The following is a 23,255-nucleotide window of genomic DNA, read 5'->3' as shown; positions in this document are numbered from 1 at the left end:
AATTCACTGTAGTTTAGCTTCTGTTCTTAAAGTAAAAGGGGAAAAAGAAAAAAAACCAAACAACAAACCACAAACAACCTTTAGCAGGCCTATAAAAATAACCAGTTTCAAAGTTCAGGAACAATCTTATGGAGGGAACAATCTACCCATGCCCATGTATCTACAGTACCGTACACAATGGGAAGGCATAACAGAACGGCCCCTTGTAGTCAGACAGTTTCTAAAAAACATTAATTTTCTTATTCTCATCACCATCATAAAAAAAAAGTAAAGTACAAATATGTAAAAGATAGCAGTTTTTCTTTGTACACTGTATTATGCTACAATTAATAAAGAGTGGTATAACATTCTACTGTGCAAACTGAAACCTTCATTGTAATATCCCCCCAAAATTCCTGGAACAATGTTTTCCTCATGCTGGTTACTACAAGATTATCTTCTTGCTTGAAAGAATAAAATTTAAAATCTTCAGACAAGAAACAGCGGTATCCATAGAAAATGTAACAAAAGTTTTGTCTTAATAAGTATAATTTTTTTGGAACCCTCTTTTTCTTAGGTCTTTAAATAAAATTAAAGGACAGAATTAGCTCACTGACTTGTATAATTAAGCTTTATTTTAATATTCCTGTTCTGGAATTTAAATAAATACACATTATTAAAAGTTTGCTGTTACTGAAAGCTCTGAAATACAGATCTTACTGCCAAAAATCTCGTGTTCCCACAGACTATCTACTCAAAACTGAAGATCCAACTTCCCTTCTCCAACATGCTAATGTTGTATTTTCTTTAAGTGGACTAGCACTACTTTCTTCATAAATTTATTTCATCTATTGAGCATTTTTTGGCAGTCAAACATGATGTCCAAAGAATAATAATTCATTTCTGTTAGAAGCTATACTAAGCACTAAAGTTCAAATGAGCTCACTGATTCTCAGTTTCCATTGTTGATGATTTTCGTCTTCTACAGCTGCTTAGAATGCCACCATTTGTATACTGTATTTAAAAAAGTACTTGTTCACCTACCCAAGTGGATCAATACATATAGAATATAAAAATTTATGCCCAGGAAATCTAAAATAGATCGGGAGGGGACGGGGGGATGGGGGGGGGACACGACAAAAAAAACCCAAACCACAATCCAAACCAAAACACCAAAACCCTGAAGTAATTTTTTTCTAACAGAAAAATTTATTTTGGTTAAAAACCCCCACTGCTTAGTAATATGTAGTAGGAGAGAAGAGTTTGTTTTATTTCATATGCAATTCCTTAAAGAAATGCAAGACTAGATTGAAAAGAAGAAGTGTAACTTGGATGTAAAAAAAATTCCATTCTCGTGATATATTAGTAACTTGATTAAATAGGATCAATATTATTCCCTAAAGCAAGAATTTTAGCCACCTTTTTCCATTTGTTTCTTTTAAGTACCTGTACTGTGAGCATGTAAGGGGGCAAGGTGTTACAATACAGAACTATGGCACCTTTTTGAAGAGAAAATATGAAAGCAAAGATACAGCTTGTGTCCTAAATAGGGGTGGGGAAGTATTTTTCAGTCAGATCAGTCCCCTGATCTAGATTACAATATAGCTGTAGCAGACCTGAGCTAGCAAAACCAACACTGGCAGGACAGCAAAAGGGCAGGACTGCTGCTTTTGCCACAATGATAGTTTATTCCAGCTTTAAACATGCCTGAGATTACAGTCTTAGAGGCCGGAAGGAGTGAGTTCAGAAGGGGACACAGCCTACAAATTTAATTTAATTGTCCTTTATTAACATATGTATGTTATATTTTAAGTATGCTACTATAGCAGCAAATCCCTGGGAGATCCTACTTCGTTCTAAAGCTTCCCAAGAAGCTGTGCACATGGTCATATGTGAAAAAAAGGGAGAAAAAAAATCATACCATCGAAGGCAAGGTTTGCTAGAACGCATGATCTTTCTAACCTTTTAAGGGGCTTACAAACCTGCAATATATTTTCAAGATTAAATTAGACCTACATTGGCAACAGGAAGATCAATTTGATCAAACCCCTTTACCTAGGCAATTATAACACTTCCCACTATAGTACTTGAGCAAGCTAGATCAAGTAAAGGAAATTTAGACACAACAGATTTTTACGAGTATATTGTGGCATGTGCATAAGTATAACGCATGCTGACTACAGATTTTGTAGTGTGGGTGATAAAATGAACAAGTCAGGGCTAACATTCTAGCTCCTAAGTAAAAGGGCTACTACCATTTTTCTTAGTAGCTTTCATTTCAGTAGTAATTTATTTGTACTCAGCAGATTTGAAGATTGTTTCCTAAATTCAGCAATTTCTTCCAAGAAGCCTGGTGCTTCTGCACACACACGCACGAGATGATGTTTTCTCGTTTCTCAGCATGAACAGGTTCTCCTGGTTTTGTGAACTGATGCTGTTCCATCTCCCACATTTGCCTTTTGCATTGTTTCCACAAGCTACCGATCTACTGCCAAACAATCCCAACAACGGAAACAATTCATAAAGGTCCTTAGTAGCACATGAGAACTTTGCAAGGAAGTTCCGGGACTAGGACCATGAATGGAAATCAAAATATAAAATACAGAATGATAAAGCAGAATAAAAAACTTGGAAAAGAAGTTTGAAAATCCAGCAAGTCTGGAAAATCTGCTAGGACCTTCCAGAGAAGACAAAGATCCTAAGACCGACTTAGATAAACTACATTATGGATAAAAGAGAAATCTCCAGTTACAAGGCACTGCCTTTGGCTACGCAGCAATCATTAAGCTACCAAAAGATTAAGTACAGCCTGCCCATGTTGGATTGTACTTTTGCTGTGTACAGACAGCAGCTCCTTCCTTTTTAGCTGCTAGCATATACGGCAGCCTATTTCAGTTCTTACAATACTCTAGTCTTGAAAGAAAAACAGCTTAGTAATAACAACTCTTAGAGAAGATATGGGTCCCAGAACTTTAAATCCCAGCCCTTGGTTGTTATCTATACATTCATCCATGACAGACTTCCTCAAAGTATGTACATAAAGCATAGTGAAAAATCACAAATGCATATGCAGGATCAGATTTTTGAAGGATCACAAAGTGAAACGGACCTTCAGTTGAAGCTGGCTCTCAACTTTCTACCTCTAAATATCTTACCTGTAAGGCTGATTAAAAATGTCACAAAACACAGTGACTATAATCTGCCTGTTATAAAAAAAAAAAAAAAACAAAAAAAACCAAAAAACAAACACACAAAAACCCCCACAACAACAAAAAACCCAAACAAAAAAAAACACCCAAAGAAACAACTAAAAAAAAAAAAAGAAAAACCCAAAACCCAGTAACTTTGCCAAAATGAACTGCAAAGTCAAGATGCTAAAATAAACTGAGAAAATACAATAATTTGCATTCTACTGCATTTTACAATTTTGTGCATATGTATTATGCTAGTCTTTAATTATACAACCATAATAATTTTTCAGAGGTCTCCAGTCTCTATCACACATAGTGAACCAGCTCCAGGAATGAATCAAAACAGTTCTTTGAAGAGGTCTGTTTATCTCTAGGACAGATGCCTATGTTGCTTATTCCAGGAGATGGCTGGGGTGTAACCAGCGTGTCAGCAAATTCCAGGCGGGGAAAAGACATTCTTAAAGTTATCTTAATTATGAAACAAAGATTACTTAGCAGTACCTGAAGTATGTAATTGACATGTGTGTTTATCATTTGAAAGCAAAAAAACTTTTCCATTTGTCATACCCTGTAGTGTGGTGTGCTTTGTCCTGCCCTCCTCAGACTCAGAGCATGGGCATGTAAGGGCAAGGCATACCTAGCACTACTTCAGTTCCCTCCCAATAGACAGACAAACCATGTCTTTACTGATGAGAGGGATAGGTAAAGAATGAGGATAGAATATATGACTACAGTATGGATGACAAAGCCAAGACCACATCTATAGCTAGGGCCATAATAGCTGGTAAGTGGACCTTAATACAGCCTGGTTTGCTCACTATCTCTTTCAGCTTGAACAAGTAGCCCTAAGTAATTGGAACTAATGAACTAAAAAAAGGAAATGACCAACATATCCCATAGCAGAGACATGGAGAACATGTACCTTGCTCCAAAAACTGAAGCTTATCTTTTTCTTCTGTCTCTGCAGAAGATTACAGCAGTAAACACTTGACCATTAGTTGATTAAACTACAGTCATAAAGTGAAAAGTTTTACCCTGAGAAGGCATGTCAGGAATCTAGCACATGTTGCCCAAGCCTAGCTACTGTCCATACTCAAAATCCCTAACAATGTATTTCTGCATGTGTCGAGTCCTTGTTGGTACGGTCATCTGCACCTGCTGTACCATAAAACACACATCGAGCTGAGAGATACACCTGATCTGCCTATTTTTCAGTATGCAAGCAGCAAAACCTCAGGTGCCTCGACCCTTCCAAAGATGTATTTCCCTGGGTCTATATATATCAGTCCATCTGCTAACTGACTTCCTATTCAGCTTCCAAGCTTCCTATATTCTGAACAATATCTCAGTTTCACTAATTTATTTAACTGTTCTACATTTTCATGCTGCCGTAGATTTTCAAGCTTCCTGCATCAGTATGTGGCACAATGCAGCCCAACTCTGCCGAGCAACAAGATGGCCTCCACTCAGTGAACTATTAACCATTTCCAGGAGAATAGCAAAACTCCAGTTAGCCTTACAGAAGTCTCAGCATTTTTTACTTACTAAATTCTGGGACATTATATGTAGTATTTTGATTAGAAGAAAGGGATGAGATCCTGGGGAATGGCTAAAATTCTTATGGCTTAAACAACTTTCCTATCAGTGCAGACTTCTTCACTGTGGTCACTGCTGTGTTTCATTCTTCTGTTCCTGACATAAGCCTGGATTTGGCTGCACAGGATTACTAAGTATTGCCAACTAAAGCTGAAGTCAATGGAAGCCAGCTTTGAATAAATACAGGGTAAAATGCCAGCACTATTTTAAACTGGGCTTGATCACTCTGTTCTAGCACCTGCAGCAGGGGTTATTACTAAGAACACAAGGAAAACAAGTTTGTCTTGCTCCAGTATCCCAATCCAAAGCAGCAAAAACAGCAACTGCAAAAAAAAGTATTAGAGAAGTTCGGCTTGGGACATGCTCAATCTGCCATGACAGTGCACATGAATGATCACATACAGCAAGCTCTAAATACTCACTGAGCAGTCTTTAGCTCCTAACAGCTTCAGCTGTGATGCAATCCCACTTGCATTCTCAGTAAAGTTTAAAAAAAAAAAAAAAATCTTTCAAAAGATAGGACATCTGAGGAATATGGTCCCATGGTAAAGTAAAATGATCGCTTTGCAACAGAATCAAAAAACTGTAAATAGGAAGTGTTACTTCCTTTGCAGCTTGGTGCTTGAATGCTGCCAATAACAACATGACTGACAACACAGATGCATGCAGAACTAGAATAACCAGAAATTTCAGTAATTTTTTCCTTATAGTGGATTTAATGAAAATATAAAATAAAACAAAACAAATAAGAAGGCATGAAATGTAGGTAGGAGGGAAAAATAGGGTAAATTTGTCTATACCCATGATAGAGAACATTATAGCAGAGCTACTAGTATTAAGTCTTAATGGAATTTTATTTTAATTCCACTTTCTTTTTTGATCTTTCCAGTTAATTTTGGATAGTATTAAACTAAGCCGGATTTATTATGTTCCTTTACTGGAACAAAAAGGGGAATGTTTTCTTACATTATTATTGCTCTTGGAATGCCCACAGAAGAAACACATTGACTTTTCATACATTTGTCTTTTCTTACTACCAGCTGTAGCACATTTTACTTTTATAGGTGTTCAGAAGTTCACTGGGCAAAAAGTGAATTTTTTTAAGCTTGTTCAAAAAGCTTCTAAGAAAAATAGGGAAGTTTAATACAAATATAAAACAATATCTAATTGTATATAGATTATGGAAACATTTCCATATAATTTGAAAAATAACATTTCAGAACTCTAGTTAATGATATTTAATCATCTTGCCTGTGTTATATAAACTTTTATAGCTAACATGCAAGAACACAGATTGAATCCAAAAGCCTTGAGAACTTGACCTACTCAAGCAATTTTTCCACAGGTTGTATTGAGACTTTAGCCCTTTACAAATTCTGAGTTCTAAAATGTTACAAAACCCCTAAAATCTTTCAGTGAAATGTTTCTAATTTTTATTTCTGAATGAACTAAAAAGCAATAGGAAATAGGAAATAGGAAGAGATACAACAGGCTTTACGTAGAATTGCAAAAACTAATACAAATTATATTATTCAGTTTAAAGGTCATTTTACTTCACAGTTAAGATGAGATTCCCTTTTTGTACACAATACATGCTCAAAATATATATAAAAATGTTCAGGCTTTATATCCATAAGACTTGACTTAATCACTTAAAGAGAATATCTTGACAAGTTACTGAATATTCAGTATTTGCTTGCAAACTGCAGGGAAGAAAGTAATAGAATTTACCCTGCCTTGTGCTAAATAGAGGTGGTAGCTACAGGGCAGACTGAAATACGTTAACTGTTTCCCTGGTTTAGACAATTCACATTTTGGAGTTGCAGGCAACAAACCACAATATGGCTCTAATGGATAAAAAAAACCCAGAACCAAAATATATATATAATATAAATAAATATATATCTCTTATTCTATATTACATTGTTCATTCATCAGAGCCTTACTAAGCAATAGCCTACTTATTGTGTTCTTTGAAGCACCTTTAGCTATTCTTCCAATACAGACTTTTATAATACGCCAAGCGTACTAGTTTCATGATCACTAGTGTTATTTCTCCACCTCGTATTCAAAGAAAGTAAAGCACCTAGTCAAATGCTGAAATCACCTAACCTAATGCTCCAGTAGGGAACACTGTTTATTGCCCGCAAACAGAAATATAATACACTTAATATTTCAAACATGTTCCTTTTGCCATCAAAACAATTAGACAATATGTTTAAAAAACCCAAACAAAAACCCCACAACAACCAAAACAATCAAAGGAATCTACAAAACAGCTATTATTCTTACACCCATTACACTACTGTAGGCAATGATCTGCAGACATTACAACTGACTGAGCACTCACTGACAGGATTTATGTTTAGTCATATTTTGTTCTACATGATGCTTTAGATAAAAATCTGCACATCAGTCCTGCTAATGAATGCCTCTCAAAAAGCTGATGTATCCACTTTCTATTATAGTTACTGATTCCAGTAACAAACGGCTCTAACACTTTTAAAGTATAGGATTAAAGTAGTTACACCCAAGATGATCATCAATTCACAAAAACAAGCAAGTGGAAAAAAAACAGTGTCAGCAGTAGAATTTACAAGGCCATTCATTATACCCTTGAGCTATTAAAATGACATAATTTAACTGGTTCATTGGCCTGCTGTGCAAGAGTTCAACACTTATAAGTTACCTTTGGGCTTCTACCACTCTGTTCAGTAGAATGATGCCTAGGTACCATAGCAAGGAAAAACTAACATTGACCTAAGAACACCTTGCCAGCTAAATCAGCACAAGTGCAAACCTCAAATCACAAGATGAATGCACTACAAAGATGCAAAGACTGCAAACAGAGGAGAAGGGAGTATTGGGGATGCTACAACATGAAAGAATCTGAATGATCATGCTTCACAGTCTGGACTACATAAAGTAAAAGACAGTAGAGACATATTGTATAAGGAAGATATTGTCTCAGAAAGATTTACAATGGGAGCAGTCTGTCTGCACCGATATTATAGGATAATGAGACAAAATGGAAGATAGAAAAGAATACAAGTAATAACTGTCAAACAGATGTCTGAGCACTATTGCCCAGTAGCTTCATTTACTATGGCCACCACAGTAAAGGAATCTCAAGGGTTTCTCTGAAACAGAAACAGTGGGTTTTGTGTACGGTTACTGATCTGTGACATGGGATATATTGGTAAGGTTAAAAAAAAGTGTCACTGAAATGTTTAAGTCTTATGACAAACAAAATACTGACTCTCAACCAAACTCATCCTGCTTTTAAGAACAACGTGACTAAAGTAATACCTAATCGGCATATTTCAAGTCAGGCTCCTGTTCCATTTCCGTTGTGCTCAGGAAACAGTGCCTCCTGAGTAAAACAGCTTGTAGGTGCCAGAACTTCAGACAGGTATTTCAACAAAAACGGGTAAGACATTTCATCTGTTCATACAGGACAAGATCTTCACCTACTGGTTTGGAAAACTACCCTCAGAGAGGACAGTAATTTTGTCATTTTAATGCCAATATAGCCCTTTACTTCTAAAAGGAAACCAAGAAAAAGTTAAGTATAGTGGAAATAGTTGTTTGGTGGGGTTGGCGGGGAAGTGGGGTCATTTACCAATATTTATACACAGGCCTAAACCAGGCCACAAACACTCTCAATGAAAAACAGCTCCCAGGGAAGACAAGGAGGAGACCTTTTCAGTGTGATGTCACTTTGCGTCCAGCAGGATTTAAAGAAAATGTTTAACCTATTAGTTGCCATATACTTTTACTCACTAAAATTACTCATGTAAGTTGTCCAAGTCCTAACTTTATATTATTACAGCATGATTAATATGCATGACAAATTGTGGCACACGAATTTAAAACCTACTATAGAGGTACACGTAAAAAAATCCACTCTGCCACCTTCTTCCTAATGGGGATTGAGAATAGTTAGGCAGCAAATGTTCTCCATCCTGGGACTTTATCAAGGACATCATCTATCACAGAATCCCAAGCTGTCACAGCCACCTAGTCATAAGCAAAAGAGGACTACAGGCTCTCTCAAGCTGTGCACGTACTTCTAGACATGAGTTGAGGACTCCGGTATAGCCACTGGGATATGAGGCAATCTTTTTCCTAAAGTGTCATTATGTTACAAACTAATTTAAGAATATTTGCTATTAACTATTTTATCAGCTTCAAAGTTACCAAAGGCTGCATATATGCAACTGAACAGGTGGCAAACAGCAGAGAGCAGCAATCCAAAGACTACTTATAGCATCAAGCTCCACATAGAGGAAGGAAGGGCAGAAGTAGAGGAAAAGAAAACCCAGCTCCAAATTATGTTTTAATTAGAAGCAACTCTTCAAATCAATTATATGCAAGCAATTCCATTTCAGATCAAACTTTGTAAACAAATAAGGAATTTTTCCAGTTGCAAGTACTGAATCATCCCATGAATGAAATATTTCAGTTTAATAACAACTTCAAAATTAATACATTAAAATATATTATTTCATATAATAAATACATTAAAATGGTAACTGAATCACACTATGCATACTTGCATCTTTTATTACCTAAGGGGCTGAAAGGCATACTGGATATGAGGAAAAGAACAACTGTCTCATGTACAAGGTGCCTGAATACTTACGTTAAAACCCTTAAAAGGATATTTCTTCCTCTTGGAAGAGAAGCCATAAGCATTTTTGTGTTGTCAGTTAGGTGTTATGCATTCAAATTACTGCTGCACATTTGGATTTAATGAATTAAAATAATTCAGAAGTCACATGCAAGATATACAAGTAAACGTATGAACAGGTGATTAACCAAAAGGAAGCCTTCTTTATGTTAACTCCTCAAATTGGAAAGGATACTCATAGCATCAAGAAAAATGCTTTCCTTTTACATTATAAGAGCTAAACTGATTAGCACAGGGCAAATTTAGTAAAGATTGCTCCAGACAGGTAAAATGTCTTGAGATAAAAGCCTACCTGATTTGCAACAGAATTTTCCTTTTTTGTACAAGGTAATTAAGATTGACAGGCACCTTAAGAAATGTTGCTAGAAGGAAAGAACCAGGATGTTCAGCCACTTAAGTACATTCAGGGGAACTGTAAGTTCTGCGTGTGTACCTTGAACAAATGCCTAGGAAAAGTCGAGTAAGACTGATGAAAGAATTAAACAAAAACATATCAGAAGTAGTAATGAGAAAATAATATAGCCTCCATAATCGGTCTTTACATACAGAGGGGAAAATGAGGTAAACAAAGGTAAACAGTAAAGACAGGTAAGCAGTAAGAGACAAAGCAATATCATCTATCCAATTCAGTAACAGACATCAGCTGCATGTGAACACTGTAATCAAAAGGAGCCAGAGTCTGTAAGGCACCATTAGTGGAGCAACTAAAGCTAGTCCAAGCAAGCATGTCGGTACTGTATGTATCTGACCAGCAAAATAAAAATGAAAGAACTGCAATAACTGAAGCAGCATATGAAACTATAGATGACAAACATTGTTTCTAGTTTTTATGACTGAAATTCAAGGATTTCTTCTCTTTAAGAAATACAAAGCAGAGATAAAGTAGCATCATACATTAATGATGCAATATCCTGGTAACTATGATTTCTGGTTCTTGAAAGAATATGATATGGTTGATCTAACAAGGACTTCAATATAGCATTTGCTACAAGCAAACTATGTAAGGGCCGGGGGGGGAGGGGGGGGAATGGTTGGCAATGGTTATTAGTGCAATTGAGGTAAAGAAAATAACAAAAAGGGAAAAAACTGATAGTGCTAAACACTGAAATCTGCTAAAGAACAGTTACAATGGAGTTTCTTAAATCTCGAGACAGATTTTATCAATAACATTGGTTATTAAAAGTAGGAACACACTAATAATATTTACAAGATATCATCAATACAGAGATCAGCTCATCATAGAGAAAGAACTGAATTAATTTGAAGAACTGCAGCAAAGCAGGATGATATTTAATAGCACTAACCACAAGGTCATGACCTCAAGGACTCAATTTTCACTATATACTGGGACCTCATCAACCAGAAAGAAGGACACAAAAAGGAGAAAGACAAGAGTTTACTAGTTAATTTCTGGACAATTACAAATAGATGTTAAGTGTGAAAAGGTAAACAAAACTGCAGGTTGTATGAAAAATTATACTTCTAGTAGGGTTGCCTTTTGCATCTATTCATATCTTTATTCATAAACAAAGGCTATTTTCATTGCATTCATTCTTTTAAATTATTCCCCTTCCTCCACATGCCCAACAGAGCCAAGGACTGAGCTGTATTTTGAAACATTGACCAGTTCAAGTTCATATACAAACAAGGCTACTATGTAAGTGAAATAGCAAGAAAACTTTCCAGTTTCTCTGGAAAGTCAGGCCTTCCAAACAAACTGTAGAATTTACTACAATCCATTTTCAAGTAGTTTTAAATGGTGCACACAACGTCAGCTACTTCTCTCTTGCCTAACAAGAAAAAATTGTTCTATATGTAATCTACTATTTCTACTTTGCAAAACCATGTCAGAAGAGCGTGTTCCTGTTTAGGCAAGGGAGGTAAGACTGTGTACAGAAGCTTGCATCAAAACATTACTTGTAAACTCTGCTGACAATTATGGTTGATTTTATTAATCAGAAACCCCAGGTACAGCTTCATTTATTAGAAGCCAAAAGTAGCAGGAGCTACCAAGCTGAGGACCCTTACCACTGAAATGTCAAACCCAGTGTAATGTTTGCAAGATTTTATTTGCAGAAATTCTCATCCACAGAAAGGGAATGGGTATATTGTCATCTTGGATTACCATATAGGAAAATGTCACAACTTCACTTTCATTTTGTATTATATAACCCCTACTTTTTCTTATCCCTGACTTTTGTTTCCTCCACCCTCTTTTTCTGCTTTAGTCTTCCTACTGCACAGTTAGCTGCTACTTAGGGTTTTGTGAATTTTAAGAAAAGCCCTGTCAGTTACTGTGAGAGGTTTCACAGTTTTCAATTTCTTTTTTTTTTTTTTAATGTTGCAGGAAGAAACAATATGAGCCAAGAAAGAATACACGAGTAAGAAAATTATTTAACAAGATTAAATATTAGGTCAGACAGTTATGGGAATAATAATTTAAAACTAAAAGGTATTTTTATAAGTAGTTTAAAGAAAATTTCAAAACCACAAAGTATGTTATAAACACTTGACAGACTTGATTATTATACATCTTAACAGTTAGTAAGCACATCCATAGATGGTATTAGATTTGGTTATAAGCCATCTGTTAATGTGCTGGACCCTAACAATCAGTTAATACATTAATCATTCGTTAACCCTTTACAAACATACAGTTACTGTAAAGGTCATATAGTAAACGGTAGTAACACTAGCTACCTACATGGTAATTCATTAATGCTTTTCACAAATCTCCTTCACAAAGTAAAATACTGCATTAAAGGATCTGCCTAAAAAAGCTCTGATTAGTACTCTGGAAAACACTTCCATGTGAGACCACTGGGAATGTGGGAGTTTAATATATTAGATTTAAGATTTCTGAAGTATGATCTGTTGACTACTACAAGGTCATATAAAATTCATGATTGTCTATCATATGCTGCTAATTCTCTAGCTTATTTCCAGCTGCTTAACACATGATAAAACTTCACAAAGAAGTTTTAGATTTCTGTCTTTTACATTCTAGGCCCGAAAAACTAGGCAGATACAAGCTCTCTTGGACCTCAATCAATGCACTACCAGTAATATACAAACAAGAAATGCCCAGACCAATTCAAGAAGAGCTTGTCATACCTGCATATGAGATTTAAAAATATTACTGAACATGAGAAAAATGCATTACTTGAACTAAAGCACAAGTACTTTCTTATAAATAAGGGTCAAAGTTTCCAGTCAACTTTTTTTTTTTCAACCTAACACTGTCTTTTTAATACTTAACTGGATGCTCTGGAAAGACTGATTTTTTTTTTAATCTTTTTTTTGGGGGGTTAATAGGAAAGAAATAGCAAAATTTGAAAGTTAGAGAGAAATAGAAAAGAGAAAAAGAATGACTGGATAGTCATGGTCATGTTAGTGGAAGGCAGGCATGAAAAATTTAGATGATCTACGATTTAACAGACCATCTTGCAATGCATTGTTCTTAGATATTCTAATTTAACAGAGCAACTTTGTAATCCAAACTAAACATAAATATTTAAAAAAAATACTGTTTTACGTATCATCAGAAAAAGCAATTGTAGAAATAGGGCATAAAAAAATAAATCTAAAGTTCCAAAAAAGAACACCATCTTGGGTGAAAGTAAAAATATATGTATAAAGGATAACATTCAGCATAGCTGAGCTGAGAAGATGGTCCAATAATACTTGGCACAAGCTCCAAAACTATTCACCCATTCCATGCCTTTTTTTGTTTAACAGTCTAAAGGCTTTCAGGGTAAGAATTGTTTGTTACATACATTGTATGACATGTAACCAAAATTAAATGGCATTTCGCAGTTAGATGACAGTGAGAAAGTTTTAGTAAATCATTATGATTACTGATTTTACCAGCAAAGTAAAACCTGTAAACAAAAAATTTTTACTTGGTTTCAATTTTTTATTTATTTGGGTTTTTTTTAATAAGGACAGAGGCAGAAGAAATCTGAGGTTAGTGGAAAAGATAAGCATAGTAAGTTTAAGATTGAAGAAACATCCAGGAGACCTTTTATGATGTTAAAAAAGACTTCATAAAAAGTGAAAACCCTGCAATTCACACTTCAACACGCACCATTGTAGTGAGGATTTAGAATATACACATAAATACATAAAAATTGCTTTTTTTTCCATTAAGACCATACAAAAGACTAAGCATAACCACCAAAAAACTTGAGAATTACAGAAATAAATGAAAAAAGAAAAAAACTAAATTTGAAAAATAACAAAAAATTGAAGAAAAATATAATTAGTTTGGTGGTTCTAGTTCCTGTTTCTAAATTTAGTTTACATACACATACAGTGTAAATAAACTAGACAGAAGTGATAATGTAGTAGTACTGATAGTATAGTGACAATTTAAACTTTATCCTTCGAAATCAAGTCAAAATCACTGGGTTGGCCTTTTTAATTCTTATCAGGTAGGAATTACATAATCATTCAAGAAAACATGACAACTCCTTCCTTCCCTCCCCCGCCCTTGATGATAACTAACAAACACTAGCAGTAAAAGCCTAAAACATTTCCATTGCTTCAAGCAGAATGAAGCAGCAACTTCCAACAAGGAATTATGAATTTTCATTTAATCCAAAAGAATACTTTACGATTCAAGTGTTTTAAAATGAAAAGTTTGTTATGTTTTATTTTTAGTAACTTTCATAAGAAGCTATCATTCCAAAGACTTCTTTTAGGAAATAAATCTTACTCACAAAAAAACCCCTTCACCACTCTGACAACAAAACCAAGAAAGCTTCAGTGGGTGATTTTCTTTGTTTTGAAGAGCCCTTCTTATATATAGAAGACATTAATTCAGAAACATAATACATTATAGATAGCATCACTTTCTAAAGTTGCCTGACATTTCTCATTAAAAGGTCAACTTTAAGTTGCTTACAGTGTTGCCAGAAGAAACTTTTTAGGGTGAAGATGCCCACCTTTGCAGTAATTCTTCCATGTAGGAAAGATGAATTTAATTGGAACATTCACTTACAATTATGACGTAGAAGAAAATTATATATATTAAAAATGTCCATGTTAAAGACATAACGCTTTTTTCTTTTTATGTCAGAAGTGTTTTTCTGTCAATCTGTATGAAAATCTATCCCAAGTCACACATTCTGGAAGCTGGATGTGGGGATGGGGAAAGAAAATCAGCTCAGCACGTTCAGACTAAGTTATCACTCGGTTAAATTTTCTAAATTTCTAGCTAATATTTCTGAAAATTCCATTCTCCCTGAATTTATTTAAATGTACTTAAAACCCCTCATGCTATTAAATTTGCACAGGAGTAATTCCCACAGAGTAAGTGAACATGATTCAGATTATGACTACAGGGGTTTATTGGGCCTTCCCCTGTAGCTCTGGCATAGAAAGCAGAATAGGGAAGGCCAACCCAAATGAGAAGCTTCAGTACAAAAGGGGATTGAAAAGCAGGAACAGAAAGAAGTAGAAGAAAGGAAGTTTGAAAGGAGTGGAGTTGAACAGTTCAAGGCTGGATGAAAAAAAAAGGGACCATGCCCACAAAATCATGCTTCACCCAAAACTGAAACCCCTTGCAGTATGTGCCCTGTACACATTACTTTCATTAACTTAGTTAAACCAAGAACAAGCTGTGGAGTTGATCAAAAGACTCCAACTTGGCTGATGAATCACGTGAAGGTCATCATCCTAACATGTAACAGAATCTGTGGTTTTGATTAAGTATTTTACTTAAGGTCTAGGAATTTAAAAGAAAACTGCAATTCTTGCAAATTTTGCAAAGCCGTACACAAAAAAAAGTTAGGAAGTAGAGGAGTAAGACTGCCTGTACAATTTAAATTCTACCATTTTGCAGGAATAATGTATAGCCGTCTAAGTTACAAAACCATTTTTCTGACAAAATGCTACCTCATTCAGTGCCTATCAGCAATGTTTTGAATAATTAAGAGGTTGCTTGTTTATAGAAGTTCTATGTTGTTTCTTCCAGAATTTGGAAGATGTAGAGAGAACACACAGCTAGTTGAAAGAAAAGTGGGTCTCAATTAAGGAAATTAAATATTTTGCTTCTTTTCTCTTCCCTAATGAAAAGTTCTTAATTCCTGAATAATTGGCACGTAACTTAAACTAAAACTTTTCACAAGTGACAAATTTGTTTTCTTCACTTTTTGGTGCCTAATTTGAGATTCACACAAACAGCAAACTTGGAGACAGTCAATGGATGTTCTGTTTTCAAAGAGCTATGTATGCTAAATATTTCAGCAAAACCCACAACTTTTTAGTATGCTCAGACTGAACATTGAAAAGAGAATGATTTTCCCAAACTCTGTGCTCTTATTTACATCTGTAGAATGGAGATCACACCACCCCTTCTCCTAACAGTGTTGTGACAAAGCAGATCAGGATCTATCCTGACCAGCACAGTGCTTCTCTTCTATAAGATGTTAGAAAATTTGACATTTTATCTCTGGGATGAGTGAAAAGCATGCAATAAAGAGATAAAGCCACATTAAACAATGAGGAAAAGGAAAGTATCAATTAGCTGTGTTTTACAAATGCTACCTGTAGGAAAGGACAGAATCATATAACTGAAACTTCTGAAAATGTGACCAAGTCTGAGGACACACATAGTTTCTGCAACATTTCACAACTTGCATTTTTTAAATTCTAAAACCTACAAGTAATAACAAAAAGATTACACAAATGAAGATCTATTTCTGTTTACAAAATTAGTACGTTCATCTAACTACTGAGACACCTGCTTATTATCAGTATGTAAAATATTCTAATAATTGCTTAAAAGCAATGCTTTTGCACTTCTTGTAAATTTCTACTACATGAAAAAGAGAAAAAGTAAATAAAGAAGAAATAATGAAACAATACATGGTAATAGTACCCTAAATTTAGTTACAGAATGTATAGAATCTCACAATAGCCTAAAAACTGAAAAGCCTAAATATGTTCTGACATACTTGTTAGAAAATGGGAATGGAAAACTCTTATATCTCAACTTGCATAGTCATGGAAAAAATAAGTGTAGTTTAAGTATGAAAAAAGAGGCAAATTATCTCAATAACAGCAAAACCTTCTTTGTCAATGTAGTTGTAAAGCAGCTGTTACTGAAAATTAAATTATAATTGTTTTTTGGAGAAAATGAACTGCTTATACATACATAGATACAGATTATAGATGTATATACATATACATTTTGCATACATTTATATACAAAATGCTAATATTACTAGGAATGGAAAATTTGCCAAAAGCTTTGAAATATGCATAGTTAATTTATGTCATACTACATGTTCCACTTACTCTTGTTGCTGGCTACAGGCGGGGGGGGGGGGGGGGGGGGGGGCGGGGAGGATATCTCTAAACACATGTGGACATTTAGAAAGTTTCCCTATAGAAGGGAAGTTATTATTATTAGCCCACATAGCACCAGGAAGAGTCCAAAGGGAAATTTAGCTGACCTTATGCTGAGTAAACAGAAATTAGAAAACTCTGTTTCCTGCCCTTTCTGAAATTTTATTTCCACCCCACCACACCGATCAAGTAGGCTGAGATGAGAAACGGTATGAATTACTTCAGGCAGCATCTTGCGAAACTAAACACTTAACTGGGCTTGCAATAGGCTAGAAGGGCACAACAGTCTGATTACCCCTGAGAGAAGGCAGTAACTTCCACCTGCTTCTATTGTTCCTCCCATTTGAAGATCATACAGAATTTCTTTATCTAGCTTTTGATATCTTCTGACAATAAAAACACGTTTTTTCTGAAGACATGGAATACAAGTAAACAATTCTCTTTCAGACCTAAAGAATATGGTGCTCCATATTCAGCAGTTACTTGCAACCAACAATTATACACGAAAAGCTTTCAATATTGATTTCTAGGAGTTGAGAAGACAGGGGTGGGGGGAATAGGGAAAAGAAAGAGAAAAGAGATACTCTTTCTATCTAAAGTCTGCTAACCGCCATTATGCTAAAGGTCTTGAACAGATCCTTTTCCTGAAATAACATATTACATGTTACTATGATAAAAGCAAAAGCAAAATCAAAGTAGCAAGCTTATTTTGGGAAAAAACAGTGAAGTTTGTAAAGGCCTTTATTTCCTCTGGGAGTTTTTGCCACAGTTTGGAATAATATTTTGATTTAATTTCTAGGACAAGCATCTTTTATTTATGAAGAGTATTTTCAAACTTGTAACACTATCTCAAGTGATTGGTAGGAAAAACAAATAAAGGCAAGAGTGCCTTAGAGCCTCTCTCAGAGGTCATCACTGGATAGTTTTGCTATGATGTTTTTCTCTCTGGCCTAATTTAAAAGTTTTTGAAAGCACAGAAGTCTATCCAGTCCAAGCAAAACTCATATGCATACAGTTTAAGATCCCTATATAACTTTAAACTAAGCAGTGCTGTCTTTTAGCTTCCCTTTGGTACGATTCAGCCAGGAATCACTCATGAATGACCTTAATGAAAGGAGAGCTATTTTGTCATCTGCTAAGAAATGGAAATCCACTCAGCAAACTCATATTTTCTTCTTGAAAATCACCTGGAACAGGAAAACATCACTTTTCCAGGTCTCTCATCCTCTTACATTCCATTCACAAGAGCCACCTCTAGACAAAAAAATGAAAACAGGGAAGATGATCCAAGAAAAGAAACAGCAAAATAAACTGCCATGTCCTTAACCTTCTCTTCTGCCTTACCTCACAAAGGAAAGGCAGATAATTGCATAATCAAATCTTTAAGACAAAATTATTGATACATTGTTCTATATTAATACCTTTAATGTTTTAAGGAAGTCCTGCCTATATATGGAGTTGCTCAGAATACCAAATCCATACTGAACTCACACTATTGCTCTACCTTTACTAACTTGAGGACTTATCTATGATTCAGTTGGTTACTTAAAATCAATAAGTAATTCATGCTGAAATCATCATACTTTAAATATAAAAGTCATGTACTTTTGTACTATTACTGTATTTTAATTAATTTGAAAATGCAGACATTTAGAACTCAGTCAAATTTAAAATCTAACAAAAACTGTAAAATACTTCACAACCACTAAGGCTAGAATGTCATGTATTGCTTGTATCTGTTACACTGGCAGACTACTGAGATACCATGACACGTGTTCTCAGATTTCAATATTCAGAATCAGGCTACGTATTGTACAAGTTAATAGTAACAACAGAAGCATGTAAGAAGCGGGGTTGGGGGTGGAGAAAAGCGGACTAAGTTACTTCCACAACTAGGTCCTTTTTTTCTTTTGTTCATAAAGTTGCAGGCTGCTAGCACTTGTGTGTCATCATGTAAGAAAAATTAAGATTAGACTACACATTAAGAAATAGTTTTCAAGATACCAGTAATGCTACTAAGAATGGTTACCTACTAAATGGTCAAGAAGCCAGAGCCCAGAATGTCAAATTTAGACTAAAGAAATACAGTGTTTTAAAAATTAATCTTCAAATAGACTTATTGCATACAACTACTCTGGCTAAGGAAAAAAAAAAATATATCTAGATATAAACAAAGGCTTTAAAATGACAGTCACCAGAATGTATTAGTTGGTAAAACTCCTTTACTGATAAATATAAAACTTTATTTTTCACACTCGTGAATGTTCCAATACTTGAACTCATTCTAATTCAGTCATTATTTTTAATACACACATGCCCATATATGAGATATCCTAATATGCATTTCAGGTTACTGTAGTGTTAATAAACAGAACCATGACAAATAAGCTACAGCTAATTCATTGCCTGTGAAAAAGTTAGCACAAACATTATAAAATTGAAGTTAATAGCATATTTATTATTTTTTTCCCTAGGACTTGGAGACAAAAAATGCGCTAGTTTACTGCATAAGCATGTATATTCATATGTATGTCTGTGTATGCACATAATTTATTTTGAGTATCAATCTATATTGACATGGAGAAAGCTAAGTATGGGCTAATATCACAGGCCTGAAGAACTTCAAGTGTTTAAAGAAAGCAGCTTCTTAAGGAGCTGTCTATTAATCATCAACCAGAAGTCACATTGGGATTATAAACATGATACAGTAGCCGTTCCCTTGCCTTTCACTTCACTCAACAAACAACTACGGTGTGTTTAGTACAACACAAAGTACTTGTGCCTGCTAATGTATTACTATTTAGTGTATCTATACCTAAATGTATAAATATATATACATACAAACAATATATACTTATATTTATACACAAACTTGCTGCATGTTTGGATTTGCATTTTGTTTAAGTATGAAATATTGAAATTGTATATAATTTCTAAATTTAGTTTATCATTTTATCTGGTCAAGACTAATTCCTATTGAAATCAATGAGGAAAAAAACCAAACACCAAAAACACCTCCACCAAAAAACTTTTCTCAGTCTCTCTGCAAAGAAGATAGCATGTTAGAACTATCTTTATCCATGATAAATACCACCTTATTTATTTCTGATAGAGAAGTATTTATCAGTAAAGCTGCCAAGAATGACTTAATGTATGTCAGAACCTCCAGAGCACCAAATTGCTGAAGAACTTTACTCAGAAAGCAGCAGAACTTGGAACACTTTCTGGGAAATTTTTATAGTGTTGTTATCATTAAAAATCCACAGGGTAGACTTCCTTAATTAGCATACTGGTCTCCAAATATTTAATTCCTTCTCTGTCTTCTCCACCGTAAAAAGAATTTGTTACCCGTGCTTCCAAGAGTCTATTGCAGGCCCTATCAATCCTCCTAACCCCACAAGCTACGTCCCAGTATCTTTGTATGGCCAAAAGCCACAAGAAATGCACTGTTTACCTGAGAGAAGTAAAGGAAAAGAGAATTCTGGGAGCAGCTCAGAAGCACAAGATGACAATAGCTCTCTTCAAGCCCCACCACTCTGCTGTAAAAGGAACTGAACCGTTGCCCAGGTTCCAGGGACAATCAGTTAATGTCAGCCTCAAATGCCAGAAATGAGGATCACCTAGCATAACGGCACAACACTATTGCTTGTCACGACAATCACACCAGAAGACCTTCACCTGAACCACTCAGAAGCTGAAGAATACTCAGAAGAACAAACTGGCCACATTTCTATATTTCATATCTGGCATTGTTCCACATCTATTCCTGTGATCCTATCTCGAACTCTTATTTGCTATTACATTTCATTCCAGACCGATCGCTTCTTTTCTATTCTATCAGCTTTGTATCTTCAAATTTTTTTTATACAGTGCAATCAATTTTCCTCAGTAAGTATATGAAAACAGTCTCCTTCAAAGCATTTTTAGTTGCCTTTCAACACCAATCACAAGGCAGATGCCAATAGAATTCCTACCAAGTGATATTTTAAATGTTCTGGTAAGTTCTGCAGCACAACTCCTTGGGACAGACACTGATTGGTTTTGACATACAAGCTGCACTAATGTATTACTCAAATTCGGGGATGAAGACATATAGCCTATTGCTTTATATACATGTTCTTAAGAGAACCATTTGCAAATTCAATTTTTTTTCCTAGAACTAGATATATCAGTAGCTGAGTATCAGCTGTCTTCAAACATTACAGACTCAGAACACAAACCTTGATTATAGAAGTTTTCTGCTTAAAATTTTTGATCACTGCAAAGACCTGAATTAAAAAATACATGTCACTGATGTTAATTCAACTGGTGAACATAATATTTTTCTTTTTACTTAGAACATCTTGAGCTTCACAACTTATTAAGGAATTAACTAAATATAAATCACAAATTTTAAAAAGTCTTACAACCTCAACGTAAGAGAAAAGAACAGGTTAGCAGAAAGAACTTGCTAATGTGCATTAACGTGTTGCTAGCAAGTTTACTGAAAGGCATTTCTGAAGCAGATCAAAAATGCTCAGTTATGAAGAGTGGCAGATGTACATGGATAAACTTGCCAGAATTACTTGATAGTGCTGACAAGCAGAACTTACTGTGTCAACTGTGTCAATATATTGCCCAATATCGGCGGGGGGGACGGGGACGGGGCGGGACATGACAAAAGGTAGTAGAAGAAAAAAAGGCAACAGGAATGCAGCCAGCAAATATTAAACTCTCATATGAATCTGAATTTCATTTTTATCAATGTAACTAAACAGTTGCCTCCTATCAATAGCATGATTTTGAGACTTCTTCGGCAATTTAAGTATAGGAGCAATCAACATTAACCCAGATTACAATCTTACATGCAAAATTCAGCAGCTTGTATTAAAAAGAGCCTAACAGGGAAAAAAAATACAAGTTTTCTGTGTCTCTGAAATCAGACTGTTATTCCAGCTGGTGCTGAGAGTACTCTAAGTATTTGCTTTCAGATGAACAGGAAAATATCAGGTTAAATTCACAGAGAAGAAAACAAGTTTCCAAATTGACATATTGGCTAATACCTTAGCTTTTCAAAACCTTAATTTTAACGTCAAAGGAACTTTTCTTTAAAACCATTTCTCTACTTTTTTTTTCCTAGGGATGAGTAAATATATGCTAGTTTAATCTGTGACAATTTACAGTCACAATAATAAAGCTGTGTATTCATTAAAGATGTATCTCACCAACCAATCCATAGAAAAAAAGACCATTTACTTTTGGTTTTCCCTACTAATTCCAATTTATCAGAATTTGTAATGTCTTACATGTAGACAATTTAAATAAAAGAATAATTGTAAATTGAAACACATTTCACACTCCTAAAAAATGACTGGGAGCTATATTCATAAGTTTTTGTGTTGCTGTGCTCTGTGCAACATAGTAGTTTCACTAGGCATATTGTGTCTAAAGTATACTCTTTTCTCCAGACTTCAGTGCTTCAGAGACATTGACCAGCAGTCCACCAGAAGCCACTCCGCTTTCATTTAGGGTAGCCAATAAAAAATTAGCAACTCTCCCTTTAAACAGAATGAAGCAGCAAAATGAAATTTCAGGGCTGACTATAAGGTGCCCTCTTTGAATGGGACTGTAAAGTTCACAGGAATGCATATATTTTACTTCAGCAATCTCTTAAAGTAAGGGGGGGCGGTGTTGTTAGATTTTTTTTTTTTTAACTTTGTTTCTAATACTAAGTGTCAATCTAGATGCTATTCTTGCCACACTGATAAGTTAAATATGTTTGAGAGCTCGTACTTTGTTGAGAAAGCAATTACCTAAAGAGAAAGCACATATGAATTTCACTGTATTTCAAAACAGAAATTTTTTATTTGTCTGAACCTAAAAAAGCTAACCTAGAAGAAATTTGAGATTCACTTGGCCTTGTATAGATATAACTGCAAGTGCATGCTCTGCTTTTTTTTCAACTTAAAATGGATTTCACACCATGACAGGTTTCATTCTGCATTAAAATTGCAAATCTTCTATGTGGCCCAGTTTCAGCTACAATTGATCTGCTTTGTCGTCATAGATTAAAAAAAAAAAGTGAAGGGCACTGCAGCTTTAAATATTTCAGAGCTATGTAGCTAGTAAATAGACTCCATTGCAATATGGCTCTGAAGGTCGTGTCCTATTGTCTCTTTTCTCTGCAAATATTTTGAACAGCATAAAATGGCTTATTTTATACAATACCTCCCTGCCATTTCTAAATCATGTCAATTGTATTAGGCATTTCCTTACTGGAAAGGACAGAAATGCCACTCTTTCCATACACACCCACACTGCTTCTAGATGTATTCAAAACGTCCACTGTGACTGTAACAGCAGGGTGTACATATCAGATGTATATAGCTTTTCATATGTATACCTTATGCCAACAGACTCCCCGTTAAATCCCACCACAACATAAAGACAATTAGTTATTTCAA

General features: G+C 34.9%; 1 protein-coding gene across 4 annotated transcripts in view; it reads right to left on the bottom strand.

Annotated features, from left to right (window-relative positions):
- Window positions 1–23,255, bottom strand: part of CPEB3 (cytoplasmic polyadenylation element binding protein 3) — a 96,826-nt gene that overhangs the window by 64,269 nt on the left and 9,302 nt on the right. The gene's annotated exons all lie outside the window — the stretch shown is intronic.

Source organism: Accipiter gentilis, chromosome 9 (assembly GCF_929443795.1).
Source record: "Accipiter gentilis chromosome 9, bAccGen1.1, whole genome shotgun sequence".
Lineage (NCBI taxonomy): Eukaryota > Metazoa > Chordata > Aves > Accipitriformes > Accipitridae > Astur > Astur gentilis.
This window is presented reverse-complemented; position numbering and strand designations above follow the sequence as displayed.